At 43.3% G+C, this 16,902-nt stretch overlaps 1 long non-coding RNA gene across 1 annotated transcript; it reads left to right on the top strand.

Annotated features, from left to right (window-relative positions):
• Positions 1-267: 267 nt before the first annotated feature.
• On the top strand, positions 268-2,083 carry LOC119336693. The gene is made up of 3 exons (XR_005162729.1): positions 268-325; positions 1,092-1,287; positions 1,750-2,083. It is a non-coding gene; the product is annotated as an uncharacterized LOC119336693 (long non-coding RNA).
• The last annotated feature ends 14,819 nt before the right edge of the window (positions 2,084-16,902 follow it).

Below are 16,902 nucleotides of genomic sequence, written 5' to 3'. Positions count from 1 at the left end.
CCAACTATCCATGCAATGCCCAATGCCACCCCTCCACTTTAGACTTTCCCGTGTGTTTGCCCAAATGAAACTAGCTTGCACTTGTACCTACACCAGTTTCTTGGTTTACCAAACCGCCCAAATCGCAATGAGGAATTTGTGGTAGCCCTCCAAACCCCTTTACACCAGGGTTTGGCACTATAATCGTCCATGGTTGGACTTTAACCAGAACAACTGATCCCAATGGTACTATCATCGCCCGTATGCAAGGCACACACATCCAAGCTGGACCTGCAACTGGCAACAGCTGGCACATCTCTTCAAGCATAGTGTTTGAGTCTGGCAGGTACATGAGATGTCTTACATAGTTGCATGGATCGTTACTTCCTTGACCTTCATGTTTACAGTTCCTTTTATCGGACTCCATCTATTAAGAAATGTGTGTGTATTTATTTTGCCTCACTATGAGTTACTTCCTAATATATGTTTTATGTGGCATCAAGTCACAATCCTAAGTAGGTGGTGTACATTTGAAAATAAGTTTAGTGATACCAGCTTCCTTCTCCAAGAAACCACATATTAACAAAGCAACCGCTTGTCCAAGTCTCATCTTAACGAAACCAACTAAAATGGAATGGGGAGCGAGAGTGTTACTTTGTTGCTTCGAGTTCTACAATCTCGTATGGACATCAATATAAACAATTCATTACCGTGACGATTATTTTATATCACAAAAATATATTAAGAATATGATCCACAAGTATTTGTGATAAATCTATCAATAGCATACACAGATTCCAAACCACCATAACAACTGAGAGATTGGTCCAACATATCAGTATATTTGATAGGATGAAACCCCTCACGCAGCTCCCGCATGCGCTTTACCACTTAATTGCACAAAATTCATCGCTGCAACTGGATGGAGAGTTCATCATACCATGTGCATAATGTTTATGCACGCTCTCAGTGCTGCCTACATGTATTATAGAGTAGATGGTGCAATGAGAACGGACTGAGGATAGAGGTTGTGCAGTTGATCAATTAATTAACAAAGCAACCATGCATTTCCATTATTTTGACTGAACTTGTAATTTCTCCACGTGAAATAGGTTTGCCGAATCCACACTTCATGTGATGGGGTCAATAAATCGCATCATAAATAAGTGGTCCATTGTCGGTGGGACCGGAGAATTTACAAGGGCGACGGGTATTATCGACTTCAAACAAGACCCAGCGTCTACCACGGATGACGTCATTAGAGAACTTAATATTCGCATATTCCACTATGCAGATGTTGCAAGTGCTGTAAGTATAACACCTTGTACATTCATATGGATATAATTTTCTTCTAACTTCCACTATATCAGTTCGAACAAAGCCTTGTGATAGGTTAACTTCTGTTGGTTCCAAGGTTATAAAAAAGCAATTGTAACTAATTATATGGGAGTAACATGCATGTGAGGTTGTAATTATTTGTTTTCTAAATCATTATTCTTGCGGTTAAAGATTTATATTTTCTCAAAATTTCGAGTAAAATAAATTGTAGTAGTCAATTTGAGATATTGTTGATAAATATTACGAAAACTTGACTAAGTTAGGTAGTAATTATTGTCTTATTGGACTCTAAAAATCATTAGCAAGTCCCAACTATAACCTCATGGAATAAGCTTGTGTAAATTTGTTTTTGGAATAAGATGACTTTGTACACTGTCTTTTTCAGTCTATACTTACATTAATTAGCTCTCTTGTTTGCTTTCCTTAAAACAGGCTCAGTAAGCTATATGCACGTTTGTTGCAAAAGTATGCTACCGGGGACTAAGTGCTTCAAAAATAATGCACGCTCATGGATCATGGTCATGTGATATCCCGTGCTCAATCATGAAAGTTTCTGGTTCTAGTGTCATCAGTGTCTTTTTTTATGCTGTGAGATGTGTGGACTGCAAGCTTTCATATATTTCCGGTTCAAATAAGGCTCGGGTTTCTAGCATGGGATTATTGACCCTAATTCCAAGACCCATTTGTCCATTGTTTTCTAAGTAATGTGTGATTATTGCATAGTTTGTGTACTATGTTATTCCTCGGCTCCCTGAGTAATTATGTATATCTGCCTGAAAATATTTACTCTCGTGTGTGGACGTGATTTATCTCTTATCTACTTTATCTCTTATCTACTAGACAGAGCCATTTACATTTAACCTCTAATAAAAACAAAGGCTCCATTTCAATGCCAAAGTATTGAAGTATCAAGACATCTAGACCTTTTCTCGTATGAACGCTCTACCAATTGGCAAATCTTTTGCAAATTCAATCATGCTTTCACAAATTTTGACCAGTTAGAGCATAACGATATAACTAGTCCTTGATGATTGTGTTACACAATGACAGTTAGGATATATAGGAGCTATAATAAGGAGTGGGAGATCTTCACGGTGATCCGCATAAGTAGGCACATATAAGTGCATGTTGCGCCTCGAGATAGATCTACCCGGTTATCAAGGAGATGAGCCTGCAGTAGATCGTTGTCTGTAGGAAGTTTGTCGCAATCTACACGTTGATACCTCATCTTGACTCCTCGGGTTACATTTCATCCTCGTCAATTTCATTGGGGATATTAACACCATTTTTTTAATTTGATTCTTGGGCTTTGCACCCTTTACAAAAAGTGTGCGGCGTAATGACCTGCAAAGCATATTTTCTACCAAATTTTATTGCTGCAATTTGAAATTCTACATAATTTCATTTTAAAAGTAGGCAATTACTATATTCATATCCATCGTATATAGATATTGGTTCAACAACCATTACATTATTCGTTTCACACGTACATATGTTCAAAAAGTACATAAGCACCAAATAAAGAATGATAAACCACAATAGTATTAAAGATGTTAAGAGAGAGGCGAAAGATATGTTGGTTGTTGTACAAGGTGTGGAATGCCCATATTGTGTCCTCCTCCATGCCAAATGCACACATGACTCTAGTACAACCCCATGCCAACATAAGGTGCATGTATATATCTGCTAGTCGAGCTCTTCGCCTCCATATCATCTTGCTCAACCGCATCCGGCGGTGCTTGCACTAGATCGCTAGCTTGAGGAAAATCGTCGCCATCTCCTCTTGCTCGTTTTTCTTCTTTTCTTGTCCCTTTGGACCGTAAAGGGAAGCAAAGTCCCGAAAACATAGAGCAGGTTTGTTGAGCACAAGATGGAACCGTGTATAATCAATCAGTATATGAGCTAAATTTAATTAAACTTCTTCAGCCAAACTGATCGGATACTCAAATGGCCTACCCATCATGCGTCTGCTTTCGCTTCCTCTTGACACCGCTTGGCTTTATTTGCTTGATCTTTTCTGCGCCGCCTGAACACCTCAGAATCACTACTGCTACTACCGGCACTAACATCCGTAGCAGGATCCCTTCATAGTGCAAGTCTATCAAGATCGGTTGCATCGAGTGAGGTTTCTTCTCTTAGCCGTTGTTTGAAATCTTCCAGCAAAACAACACCTGGGTGCATAACTATTTGGTTAAGCTGCATTGTCTGAAGACCATTATATACATCAACTCTGAATCAAGAAAAATTCCCAATGCGATGAATTTATAGTTGCGCTCAAAATCTGTCCCTTCGGCACACAAATTTAGTGCATTGTGAGTAACAGAAATCAGGAAGACATGGCAACTAACTAACTAAATTTGCGCATTCTACCAGCACACCAATAGCATCATTTTTCTCTAATTGTTGTTGTTGTTATTGCAGAGCAATAGAAGCAGGCGTTACCGAGGGCATGCAGCGTGCGCAGATCGAAGGCATCGGCGAGGTGGGGGCGGCCGACCGTCTCTGCCCGCTTCACGGCTAGCATCTTCAGGCTGATGAGGAGATCCTACACCACCACCACCACCACCGCGGCACCATTAAAACCTGTGGTAAGGGCGAGAAATTAAGAGCTGGGAGAAGGGCGGCGTCACCGACGAGCTCGGGCTCGGAGAGGGTTTCACCGGCGGTGGGGGGCGCCATGAGAGGAGGAAGAGGGGAGGAAGACGGTGTGGGAGCGAGGAGGTTTGCTTGTGGGTCTTCTTCGCTGGGTCTTCGTGGGCTTTGGTGGGTTAACAGGCCCAACTTGATTGAACGAGGCTTGGCTGTAGCTTGGGCTCCCGTCCCCTTAGTTTAGGCCGGCACAAGGTCGCCGGGCTGTTTCATCTCCTTTCTGTTTCTTTATTATCCTTTTTCTGTCCCTGTTTCTATTTCTTTTCTTTTTTCCTTTTTTCTTTTATTTCCTTTTTTCGCGCATTATACAAAATGTTTTGCATGTTTATAAACAAAATGTTCATCGTATCTTTAAGGAATGTTCACACTATATTACGAAAATGTTTACTATACTTTTTAAATGTTCATTGTGCATTTGAAAATTCTTTAGTGTATATCACAAAAATTTCAAAATTGTATTTAAATAGTTTTTCAGCGTATATCACCAAAATTTTCAGTTTGTATTTGAATATTGTTCAACTTATATCGCTAAAATGTCTGGTGTGTATTTTAGAAATTGTCTAGCATGTATTAAAAAATTGTTCAATATATATTTAAAATTGTTCACCATATGTAAATTTCAATAAAGGTTTGGAATTTCAATAAAATTGTTCACCATATGTAAATTCCCACGTAACCGGGAGGTCTGGAGTTCGATCCTCTTCCTCACGCGCCCCCTGTTTCAATTTTTTTTCACATTTCGAATTGTAATGGGCCGGCCACCACCACTACCACCGCGGCACCATTAAAAACCTGTCGTAGGGGCGGGATATTAAGAGCTGGGAAAGGGGCGGCGTCACTGACGAGCTCGGGTTCGGAGAGGGCTGTGAGCCAACGCGACTCCTCGTGTTGGCGCTGCTCTCTGCGGTCGGAGGAGGAGGTGGGGTTTCGCCAACGGTGGGTGCCTCCATAAGGAGGAAGATGGGAAGAAAACATGTGGGAGCGAGGTTTGCTTGTGTCTCTTCTTCGTTGGGTCTTTGTGGGCTTTGGTGGGCTAACAGGCCCAACTTGATTGAGTCTTTCACCTGACTATGAAGCCTGGTTAGGAGAGACCAATAGACCAATAATAGACGGGACGCGACTGTTCTGATCTCGAGCTTACGTGAGCTCATGTGAACAGTAAAATCAAAACAATAGAAGAAATTCAAAAACTCTGAATTTCTTGTCAAACATTGACAAATGTTTTTATTTTTTTCTTAATTTTTATTTTACTGTTCATCCGAGTTACATGAACTCGGGATCAGAACAACACTTTCACAATAGACGGTGCTATATCCAGTGTTGAAACTAAGAGTGCAGCAACAACTATATATACTCTGCGATGATGAAGGAAAGTTTCTTGGTGCGTCAGTTCTGGTCATTGACGGAGTGCTGGATCCATCCTGTGTTGAGGCCGTTGAGTCTCGAGAGGGCTTGTGTTTGTTACAAGATAACCAGCGAGGCCCAGTGATCATTGCTTCCGATTATGTAAGAGCGATAAGAGAGACAGAAGAAGGAAGTCAAGGAGAGAGTGTAACCATCATATCGCAAGCCAACGGGCATGTGCTTCACGGACCAACACAGGAGCTCGGCCTGTATTGGTCCTGGCCTGGCACACGGCAAAATTGGCCATGCCTGGCCCACGGCACGCATAGGGCCTTGCTCGGACGACGCCCGCATGCCGTCCCGGCAGGGTCCAGTTTTCTTTTCAGAATGCAAGGTCCATCTCTTTTCTTTAGAATTTGAGCCTTGGATGGCCGAAACAACCCAAAAGGCGGAAAAGTACATGAACCGGCCCGTTTAGCTCATATGTCATGCCGAGGGCGCGAGGCAAAGCATGGGTGCCGGCCTGCTTATGTACGGGCCTCGACGTGCCTTGTCGTGCCCATGCCCATTTGGCCAGGTCTGCTCGTAACTAGTGTTCTCAAAAAGTGCCTTTTGATCATCCAAGGACTCACTCGCCTCGTTGAATATGAGGAATGATCCTGTGGATACGGCGAGGATACACAACCGGCTAACTGCAGTGCATTGTGGATAGGAGTTCTGGCAACCAATTATCGGAGAGCCTAGAAAGTATGAGGAGCAAAGGGGCGTGTGGAATGGTTCTATGTGGATACGGTGAGGATATACAACCGGCTAACTGCAGTGCATTCTGGATAAGAGTTCTGCAAACCAATTATCGGAGATCCTAAAAAGTATGAGGAGCAAAGGGGTGTGTGGAATGGTCCTGTGCACTGGAAGGGATATGAAAATTAGTGTCGATGTTGCATACAGTGATGACCAGGGAAAGGGAAGCATGGTTGCTGTCGTGTGCGAAAGCCGACGAAAGTTTATGGCAGCATCATCCAAGGTAGCTACACACACATTCATGGAAGAAGCTTACATCCTCCGAGAGGGACCAAGTCTACTGCAACTTTATGTGTTCAACAAGTTCATCCTTTAGTCTAACAACTTGCTATCCATTGATACATTGCTCGCTAGAGGTCACTCGTGAACATCCTCAACAGCGATTTTGTACGCCAGAAAATTACTTTCGTATGGAATTGCAAAGATCGCGTTTGAAGATTGTCCAAGGGAAGCTAATCGTGTAGTGCATACGCTGGCTATGCGTGGGATGCTAGTACCTTAGCTTTTTATTACCGTCGTTGATAAAAGAACAATGTAACTGTTTCTAAAATTAACAAAGCTCTCCATGCCTTAATTGAAATTGTGGTCCAGAGCTAAACAAAAATGAATTTGGAAGATGAGTTATAAATCAGGCTTATTCTGGTGGAGACGTAGTTTATAATTGTATTAAATAAAGCGGCATTATATGGACATGTTTGCAAGTAAGTTACAAAGTTATGGCAAAATGGTTATGTAATTTTCTCAAACGTGCAATTATTGATTTACACACTATAAAGAATAAGCTTACCCATCCTTGAAGCAAAACCAAGAATCGTTTACAAGTATATGATTCTGAACTAAAGCAACATTCAAGTCAAACTAAATCAGACTTACTGAATTACAGTTTCTCCATTCGACTTACGGAATTATTCCCTTTTCATGTTGTTCCGAGACTCAAGCCTTTCTTTAATTTCCTTGATGGGAGTAAATGATAGGCTGGGGCGAAGCCACACACATGCCTCATGAGGACGACAATCAGGACGCAACCACTTCACGGCCTTGGCTTCACCATCAACAAAGCTGTACCTAAACACGCCGCCCCAAAAGACGAAGTAGGCACACCCGGCGCCTTCGTCCAGCTTCATCGTGAGGCTAGCAGGAGATCCAAGGAACAAGGCATGGTCTCCTAGGTTCCGACCATCTATCTCCACCCATTTCATCTTGCCACTGGCTGGTTCTTTCCGCATCATGTGCAATGTCACCCGCAGCATGGGCGCCGGATTGCTGCAACCGTAACCACTCAAAGACCGTTTCACCATGACAGATGCCAACAACAACTCACCATGTGACTCCAAGATGTAGCTGCATTCATGAAGATAACTTAAATCCTTGTTTAGTCCCCACCTTGAATCGAGATCGTCGCCGTTAACAGCACTTATGTTGCCTTTGTAGTTCGTCGTCATCATGAAGCACCACAGAGAATCACCGGCCAACACTAGGACCTTGCTATCATGATACATGGCATGGGGTTGCGCAAACAATTTCAGGCTCTGTCATGACCGTCCATGTCGCGTTGCCGGGACACAGGATAGCCGCCGTAAAGGAGTGTGAGGGGAAGCTCCTAATAAAGTTGTAGATAAAAACAGTACCATCGCTGTAGACGATGCCACACAAATTCTCCGTGGACATTCCTTCATCGTCTGGTAAGGGAGGTAAGGGCTTGACGGCTCCGGTAAGAATGTCGACGAGGCTTGGCCGGGGACTTGCAACAAAGAGCCAGGTAGCCGTGCCATCCGCGCTAGCCACCCAGTTTCTGTTGTTGGTACGTGGCGCCCCTGGTGGCTCCACGACGACGATGTCGTGCGGGTCATGGTCGTGCGGCGTCTGGAGGGGGTGATGGAAGTCGACGATGGAGTGTAGCATCTGGTCGTCGCACGACGTGAGAACCCACGGCAGGCAGGTGGGGCCGGAGAGCAGCGCGGCCGCGTCGCGCCAGGGCCTGCAGACGGCGTGGAAGCGGACGAAGTCGGTGGCGTGCTGTAGGCGGCCGGAGACCTCGAGGAGCAGCTCCGGCGGTAGACCGGTCCAGGGGCTGGGCTTGGACGTGGACGCGGGCGCCGGCGTGGACGTTGGTGCGGCGGACCGAGACGCCGCGCGCGAGGGGATGCACCCCATTGATCGGATCGGATCGGATCTAGGAGGATGGGAGGGATTGAGGGCAATCTATCTCTTTTCCCAGGTGAAGGAGAAGGCCAGGCCCATCCGTCAAGTTTTAGTGGCACTGCATGCAGAGGCCCGTCTCTGTCCAAACTTCCAAAGATATAATTATGAAATTCCCAACAACAAGAGAGGCTTTTGCTTGTCAGGGAGGCTTTGGCCCTAGCGGACGACGACCTTTATATACAGCGATTACGTATTGCGTCAGATTGCAAAGTGGTCGTTGATGATATTCAACAGCGAAATCTGACACGTTATGGGGCAGTAATCCGGGAGATCATCATCCATTCGGCTTCCTTTATTACATGGACATCTACAGATAAAACTGGTTACAAAAGAGTACATAAACAGGGACATTACCCAAAGAAAATTTGGGCATATAAAATTACTAGGCTAGAAAATGCTACAATTATGGTTTCCAGTCTCAAAGATGAACTTAGGATTGTACTACGCGATCTCTCCATTTCTGAACCAAAGACAACGACCATGCACCCTCCAGTTGCACTCTGGTCAAGAAGAATGGGTGTCTTGTTGGTATTTTTTGCATGGAGCAAAATTTTCTCATTTGGGGAAGTAGATCTCAGATGTTCAACATGTCGTGGGCTCAACACCCTATGAAGTGATGTCCCTTTCACATTTGTTGCTTAGTTTATTAACCATTTAGGCAATCACAGATCTTCTTGATATCTTAGCTCGTTTGGGCTCAAAACATTTCTAGTTTGCAAATAATTTTTTAAACCACAAAAATGATATCTAAAGATAATATGATACCAAGGTTAACTACTTTATATTCGGATGTTTAGTTTAGCCTTCAACAAAATGGCTATCTCCACTATGTCAATAAACTTTAAGTGATGTGAATATCAATGAAGTTGCATAAAATTAGGTCTTATCTAAATTACACTTTGACCAAACAGATCATGTACCCTCTGAACTCTGCTTCCGGTGAACCATAAATATTCCCCAACAAACTGGATGACAGAACCGCAATGGTGAAATCAGAACACCTAATGAACATGAACATAATTATTTGATAGGTAAATGACAACATATTCCGAGAAGTATATTATATAAGTAACATGAATTTACATTCTGAACATTTTGGCTCAGAGCATTCTGTTTCTTTTTTATCTTATTTTTGTTTTTGTTTCTATTTCTTTTATTTTCTGTTTTTCTTTTTTCCTTTTATTTCCTTTTTGTGAATTGTACAAAGTTCATTGCATGTTTATACACAAAATGTTCATCGTATATTTAAGGAATGTTCACCCTGTATTACGAAAATGTTGAATATATTTTTCTAACGTTCACTGTTTATTTTAAAATTGCTCAATGCATATCACAAAAATGTTAAAAGTGTATTTAGATATTTTTTCAGCGTATATTACCAAAATGTTCAATGTGCACTTAAAAAAATTCATAGTATATAAAAAAATTAATGTGTATTTTTAAAATTGTTCATCATATAAAAATTTCAATAAAAGTATGGAATTTCAAAAGTGTATCTTTGTTTTTCAAAATTTTGTTGATTTTATGTAAAAAGTTGTTCATCCTATGTCGGAAAATTGTTCCATGTGCATTTGGAAAAAGTTCGCCATATATTAAAAAAGTTCAGTGGCTATTTGAAAAAAAATCATTGGATACCAAAAGAGTTCAGTGTGTATTTTTAAATTCACCTTTTTCCAAATTGTTCACATTTCATAAAAAAGTTTGAAAAATCGAATTTACTTAAGTTTTTTGCTAGTTCTTGTACTCTGATCTGCAAATTGGTTACCAAACACCGTCAGCTCGAGTGGTTATCCATGCGCCCACGAAACCGGGAGGTCCCGTGTGCGATCGTCTCCCTCACGCGCCCTCATTTTTGGGGGTTTTCACATTGTGAACAGTAATGGTCAGCCCAGGCGGGCTACTTCTGCGTGAAAGCTTGACTATTGGATGCACACGGGGTCCAATAGGAGCTCTCGAATAGACGGTGCTATAACCAGTGCTGAAACTTAGAGTGCAGCAACAACTACACTCCGTGATGATGATAGCAAGTTTATTATTCATGCCCTAGAGCTAATAAATGTTTATTATTCATGCTAGAATTGTATTGACGGGAATCTTAAATACATGCGTGGATACATAAACTACACAGTGTCTCTAGTGAGCCTCTACTAGACTAGCTCGTAGATCAAATATGGTTACGCTTTCCTAACCATAGACATGAGTTATCATTTGATAACGGGATCACATCATTAGGAGAATGATGTGATGGACAGACCCAATCATAAACTTAGCATCAGATTGTACCACTTAGTTTATTGCTACAACTTTCTTTACGTCAAGTATCTGTTCCCTAGACCATGAGATCATGCCACTCCTGGATACCGGAGGAATAGTTTGTGTGCTATCAAATGTCACTTCGTAACTAGGTGATCATAAAGGTACTCTACAGGTATCTCTGAAGGTATTTGTTGGGTTGCATGGATCGAGACTGGGATTTGTAACTCCGTGAGATATCTCCGGGCCCTCTCGGTAATACAACATCATAAGAAGCTTGCATGCATTTGAATAATGTGTTTAGTCATGGGATCTTGTATTACAGAATGAGTAAAGAGACTTACTGGTAACGAGATTGAACTAGGTATGGAGATACCAATGATCGAATCTTGGGCAAGCAACATATTGCCAGACAAAGGGAATTTCTTACGGGATTAACCGAATCCTTGACATCGTCATTCAACCGATAAAGATCTTCATGGAATATGTAGGAACCAATATGGGCATCCAGTCACCGCTATTGGTTATTGGCCGGAGAGGAGTCTCGGCCATGTCTACATGATTCTCGAACCAGTATAGTCGCACACTTAATGTTCGATGGTGCTAGGGTAGTATAAGCATATTTGTATTGGTGATCGAATGTTGTTCGGAGTCCTGGATGAGACCCTAAACGTCATGAGGAGTTCCGGAATGGTCTTGAGGTAAAGATTTATATATGAGAAATCATATTTTGGTCATCGAGAAAGTTTCGGGTTTTTCGTGTAGTGTGTCGGGAGCCCCGAAAGTATTCTGAGGGTCCACCAGGGGTTCCACCTGCCCTGGAGGACCACATGGGATGTAAGGGGTGTGCCCTGACCTGGGTGGGCCAGGCGCGCCAGCCCCACCAAGGCCCGTGCGCCTAGGGTGGGGAAACCCTAGGGTGGGAGGCACAAGGGGGGAGGGGGCAGCACCCATCCACCTTCGGTAGTTGCTTCTCCGAACTCCTCCCACATTCCCTGGTTCCACCTAGCGAAGCGCTGCCGGTACTCCACCACCACCGTCACCATCACTTCGTCGTGCTGGTTGTGATCCCATCTACTTCTCCTTCTTCACTTGCTGGATCAAGGAGGAGGAGACTTCACCGAGCTGCACGTGTGCTAAACTCAGAGGTGCGGTCCGTTCAGTGCTAGATCGGTTGGATTGTAAAGAGTACGACTAAATCAACCGGGTTATATACGCTTCCGCTTTTGATCTACAAGGGTATGTAGACACACTCCCCACTAGTTGCCATGCATCTCCTAGATTATATTGGGTGTTTCGTATGAATTTTTTCAATTTTCATGCAACATTACCCATCAGGATCTGTCGTGTGTTGAGGTCGTTGTGTGTCCGGAGGGCTTGTGTTTGTTACAAAATATCTAGTGAGGCCCAGCGATCATTTGCTTAGGATTGTGTAGGAGCATAAGAGGGATAGAAGAAGGAAGTAAAGGAGAGTGCAACCACCATAAAGGAACTGCAGGTGATTCTTTCAGGCACGGGAGGAGAGAATGTAATATAGATGCTCATAATATATCTTAAAGTTATTTAGCACTCTTGCTAGGATGACATGTATATAGAGCGCCCGTTATATGTAAGCAAGATGCTTTCCTCAAAAGAAAAAAAGGAGAGACCAATAGAGACCTGTGTTATGGACATCGTATAAGCATTGTTTCTTTTTTGGTGCTATTTAATGGCGAAAAACTAGAAAGCTTTAATCTCTCAAGAGGAATCCCTCATGGAGATCATCCTTCATCCTATCTTTTCTTGTTGGCAACAGAGGGCCTTTCGTGCCTCTTGAAATCAAATGACCAGTCATCACAGGTCAGTGGCATAAAATTGGCTCCATCATCTCCACTGATGAATCAGATACACTTTGTTGATGATAGCCCGCTGTTCTTTAAAGCAAGTCATGAAGGTGCGGAAGAAGTATCGTTTTTTAATATTTATTGCGAAGCATCAGGACAGAAAATAAATAAGGAGAAATCTTCAGTTTTCTTAAGAAAACATGTCCCCACATTGTTAAGGAGGAGGTCAATGGGATTCTCAATGTTTTTAATGAGTCACTCAACGAGAAGTATTTAGGAATGCCTAGTGATGTCGGTAGGTCAAAGAATGGCTCACTTAAATTTCTGAAAGACAGGATACGGAAAAAGATCCAAGGTTGGCTTGAAAAGTTGTTATCGGTTGGCGGCATAGAAGTGCTTATAAAGTCAGTAGTGCAATCCATCATAGTTTATTCTATGGGCTGCCCAAGGACTTTGTTAGCATATGAATACTCTCACGAGAATTTTTTGGTGGGGTACTGACGGAGGAAGAGGAATGTTGCTTGAGTCTCGTGGGATGTGATGACGAGGCCCAAATACATGGGCGGTTTGGGCTTCAGGGATTTGGAGCTATTTAACTTAGCCCTCCTTTCTCGCTAGGCGCATGATACTACCAGAACCAGATTCTCTAATTGCGAAAACATTAGAAGCGGTATACTTCCCTAACATGCCCTTTTTGGAAGCTAATGTTGGGTCAGACCCTTCAAAAATTTGGCAATCTGTCTTAGAGGGGAGAGATGTTCTCGCCCAAGGCCTAATAAGGAGAATTGAAGATGGAGCAACGACTAAAATCTCGGGTCATAATTGGGTCCCTCGTGAAAGTACTATGAAGCCAATTACAAATCCTTAGAATTCACAGTTTGTCATGGTCAATGAGTTAATTGATGAGACTAGTGTGGCATGGTGTGAAGCTCTTATAAGGGAGACATTCCTGCCGATGGATACGTCTGCGATCCTCGCCATACCTTTATGCACACGAGCTATAGATGATTTTTGGTTCCGGTCTCAAGACAAAAAATGGTGACAACCAATTAGCGGGGAGCCAAGAAAGTACAAGGAACAACAAAAGTATGTGGGATGATCCTATCCATCGGAAGGAGTTATGAAGATTAACATCGATTCAGCATACAATTACGACTAAGGAAAAGGAAGAATGGCTGCAGTGTTGTGTGACGGTCACGGGAATTTGCGGCAAGAATCAGTAAAGTAGGTCATATCATGTCCGTAACCATACCTTTCGTTCATATATACATTAAATGGCAACACAAAAATGTGGAAACACATCAAACTTGGAATAACAAATTATAATGTCATACACGTAGCATTGCAAGGGAGCTGAATGTCCTGAATGTCGTTTGCATCAAAACTGTCACTAAGATGGCAGGCAGTGGTGGAGAGTCGTCGGAAACAAGAATACATGAACAAATATACAATAAGTATGACCAGAACTAGGATATGATCATGTACAAAAGTACATAATTACTCACTCTGTAATATGATAAAAACCGAATTGGGAGCATGAATGGCCTATGCACTTCATCTTGGGTTAAGAGTAAAAAAAAACCAAAAGTCTCGGGCATGGAAAAATAAAGTACCAATTATAGATGGCCCCAAATGCATGTTATAGACGCACATATCAACCGCATAAGATTGATCATAAATTGTTGTTAGAGGGCACCTATTTTATTCCTCCACGTGCGGAACTATAACATCAAAAACAAAATGAAATTAGAAAGGATCAGCATATACAAGCCCTTCTACCAGAAACTAAGAATTACTTACAAATAGATGGTCCCAAACTAGAACAATTTCTTTTATTCCAATATATATATATATATATATATATATATATATATATATATATGTATATATATTACAGCTTGTCTATTTCACTTCGAAAAGCAATCCTTTTTCATCTTGTTTCAAGCCTCGAGCCTCTAGCCTCTCTTTAATTTCTTGGATGGGAGTAATTTGTAGGTTAGGGCGAAGCCACACATACACCTCGCCAGCACAGCATCCAGGACGCAACCTCTTGACAACCTTGGTTTCATCATCGAAAAAGCTGTACCTAAACACGCCACCCCAATAGACAAAGTAGGCACACCCGCCGCCTTCGTCCAGCTTCGCCGTGAAGCTGGCAGGAGTTCCAAGGAACATAATGTGGTTGCCTAGGCTCCGGTTGTCTCTCTCCACCCACTGCATCTTGCTACCGCCAGACTCTTTCTGCAATGTGCGCACCATCACCCGCAGCGCGCACACTGGATTGCTGCATTCGTAACGACACAAAGACGGTCTCGCAAGGACGGATGCCATCAACAACTCACCGTGTGACTCCAAGATGTAGCTACATTCATGAGAATAATGTATATCTCCATATAGATCCCAACTCGACTCGAGTCTGCTGCCAACATCACCGTCGTTGGCTTCGAAGTCCGTCGTCATCTTGAAGCACCACAGAGAATCACCATCCAACACTAGGACCTTGCCATCATGGTACATGGCATAGGGTTGTCGAAACGATTTCAACCTCTTTGTCATGACCGTCCAGGTCATACTGCCGGGACACATGATAGCTACCGTAATGGACTCTGGGGGGTACCTGTTAATAAAGTTGTAGAGAAAAACAGTACCATCGCCATAGACGACGCCGCGCAAATTCTCCATGGACATTCTTTCATCGTCTGGAAAGGGAGGTAAGAGCTTGACGGCTCCCGTAAGAATGTCGACGAGTCTCGACTGGGGACTCGCAATGAAGAGCCAGGTAGCCGTGCCATCCGCGCTAGCCACCCAGATTCTGATTCTGTTATTGGCACGTGGCGCACTTGGTGGATCGGCGAGGATGAAGTCGCGGTGGTCGTCCTGCGGCGTCTCGAGGGGGTGATGAAAGTCGATGATGGAGTGTAGCATCTCGTCGTGGCACAACGTGAGAACCCACAGCAGGCAGGTTCGGCGGGAGAGCAGCGCCGCCGCGTCGCGCCACGGCCTGCAGACGGCGTGGAAGCGGACGAAGTCGGTGGCGTGCTGCAGGCGGTCAGAGACCTCGACGAGCAGCTCCAGCGGTAGATCGCTCCAGGGTCTGGGCGTGGACGCGGGCGCCGGCGTGGACGCTGGTGCGGCGGACCGAGACGCCGCACGCGATGGGATGCACCCCATTGATCGGATCGGGTCGGATCTTGGGAGGAGAGGAGAGATCGAGCAGCTCCCGTAGTAGGACCTAGGGCAAAGGAGAAGAAGGCCAGGCCCAGTCGTGAAGTTTCAGCTGTGGCAGTGCATGCAGAGGCCCATCTCGATCCTAACTTCCAAAGATATAATTATGAAATTCCCTATAAAAAAGCTGTAATTCTGAAAGGTACTGCGGATTTCAGTTTGTTTTCCTAATCAAACTTCAGAACGACGTGAACTGCTTCAAAGTCAAGTCCTCAAGCTACTGCTCCTCGTGTGATGACTGACCGTGAACTGCTTATAAGTCTTCACCAGAAGGTCGATCGAAATCACAAGTGGGTTAAGCGTCAGTTTGGTTCTCTTCTTCACAACATGACTGCCACACATAATGCAGTGAAGAAAAATCACTACTATCTTCATGAAGTGTTTGATCGCACCTGCGCTATTATGGCACATTTATATGGTGAAGAAAATCTGAAGCAAATGGGCTTCAAGGAAGACTTTGACTGATCTGCTCCTCCTCCGAAGAGATACAAGAAGGTCAAGGTTCCTCCCTTGGTGGCCAGCTCATATTCTTCATCGCGCGACACGGACGAGCATGAAGACTTGGACGACACTGCAGCAGGCCCTACAACGACTCAAGACCCTGACAACGCTGGCGCTCCTTCATCTACTTGATATTCTTCAGGGGCGTTAGTCCTTAGTTTCAACCCTTTTGGTCATTCGATGACAAAGGGGGAGAAATTTGAGTTAGTCTTCAAGCGGGTCTATCCTATATAGGCGTTTTTTTTGCTAAGTTACAACTCTCGTTCTTCTGATGACTTTGCTGGATCGAGTTGTAATCTTAAACACTATGGTGACCTGATACTTTTGTTGTGTTCTTCTGCATGCTTTTCCTCATTAATGTCAATGCACGCATGCTGAATTACATCAGTCACCATATTCCATCATGCATTTCAAATTCTTTATATTATATATCAAATGCGTGTATGAATTACAAGATATAGGGGGAGATCTACGTGATTATACTCTTCAAGTGTGCATTGCTTCAAAAGCAAATTCCTCACTATGCACATCTTCAGGGGGAGTTCTTCTATATCTTGCAATCAAATTCCTCAATATCAGCATTTACACTTCATATGTTTTTCCCCGTTGAAAACTTAACCTATATCGTCATCAATCACCAAAAAGGGGGAGATTGTAAGTGCATCTAGTGCCCCTTAGTGATTTTGGTGTATTGAAGACTTATAGGTTAAGTGACTGATGCGTTTGTGAGTGTACACAGGTCTATAAGTCTATGAGGAGTTTGATATTTACAGAGAAAGTCGACCCC

The sequence above is a fragment of the Triticum dicoccoides genome, chromosome 7B (assembly GCF_002162155.2).
Source record: "Triticum dicoccoides isolate Atlit2015 ecotype Zavitan chromosome 7B, WEW_v2.0, whole genome shotgun sequence".
Taxonomy (NCBI): domain Eukaryota; kingdom Viridiplantae; phylum Streptophyta; class Magnoliopsida; order Poales; family Poaceae; genus Triticum; species Triticum dicoccoides.
This window is presented reverse-complemented; position numbering and strand designations above follow the sequence as displayed.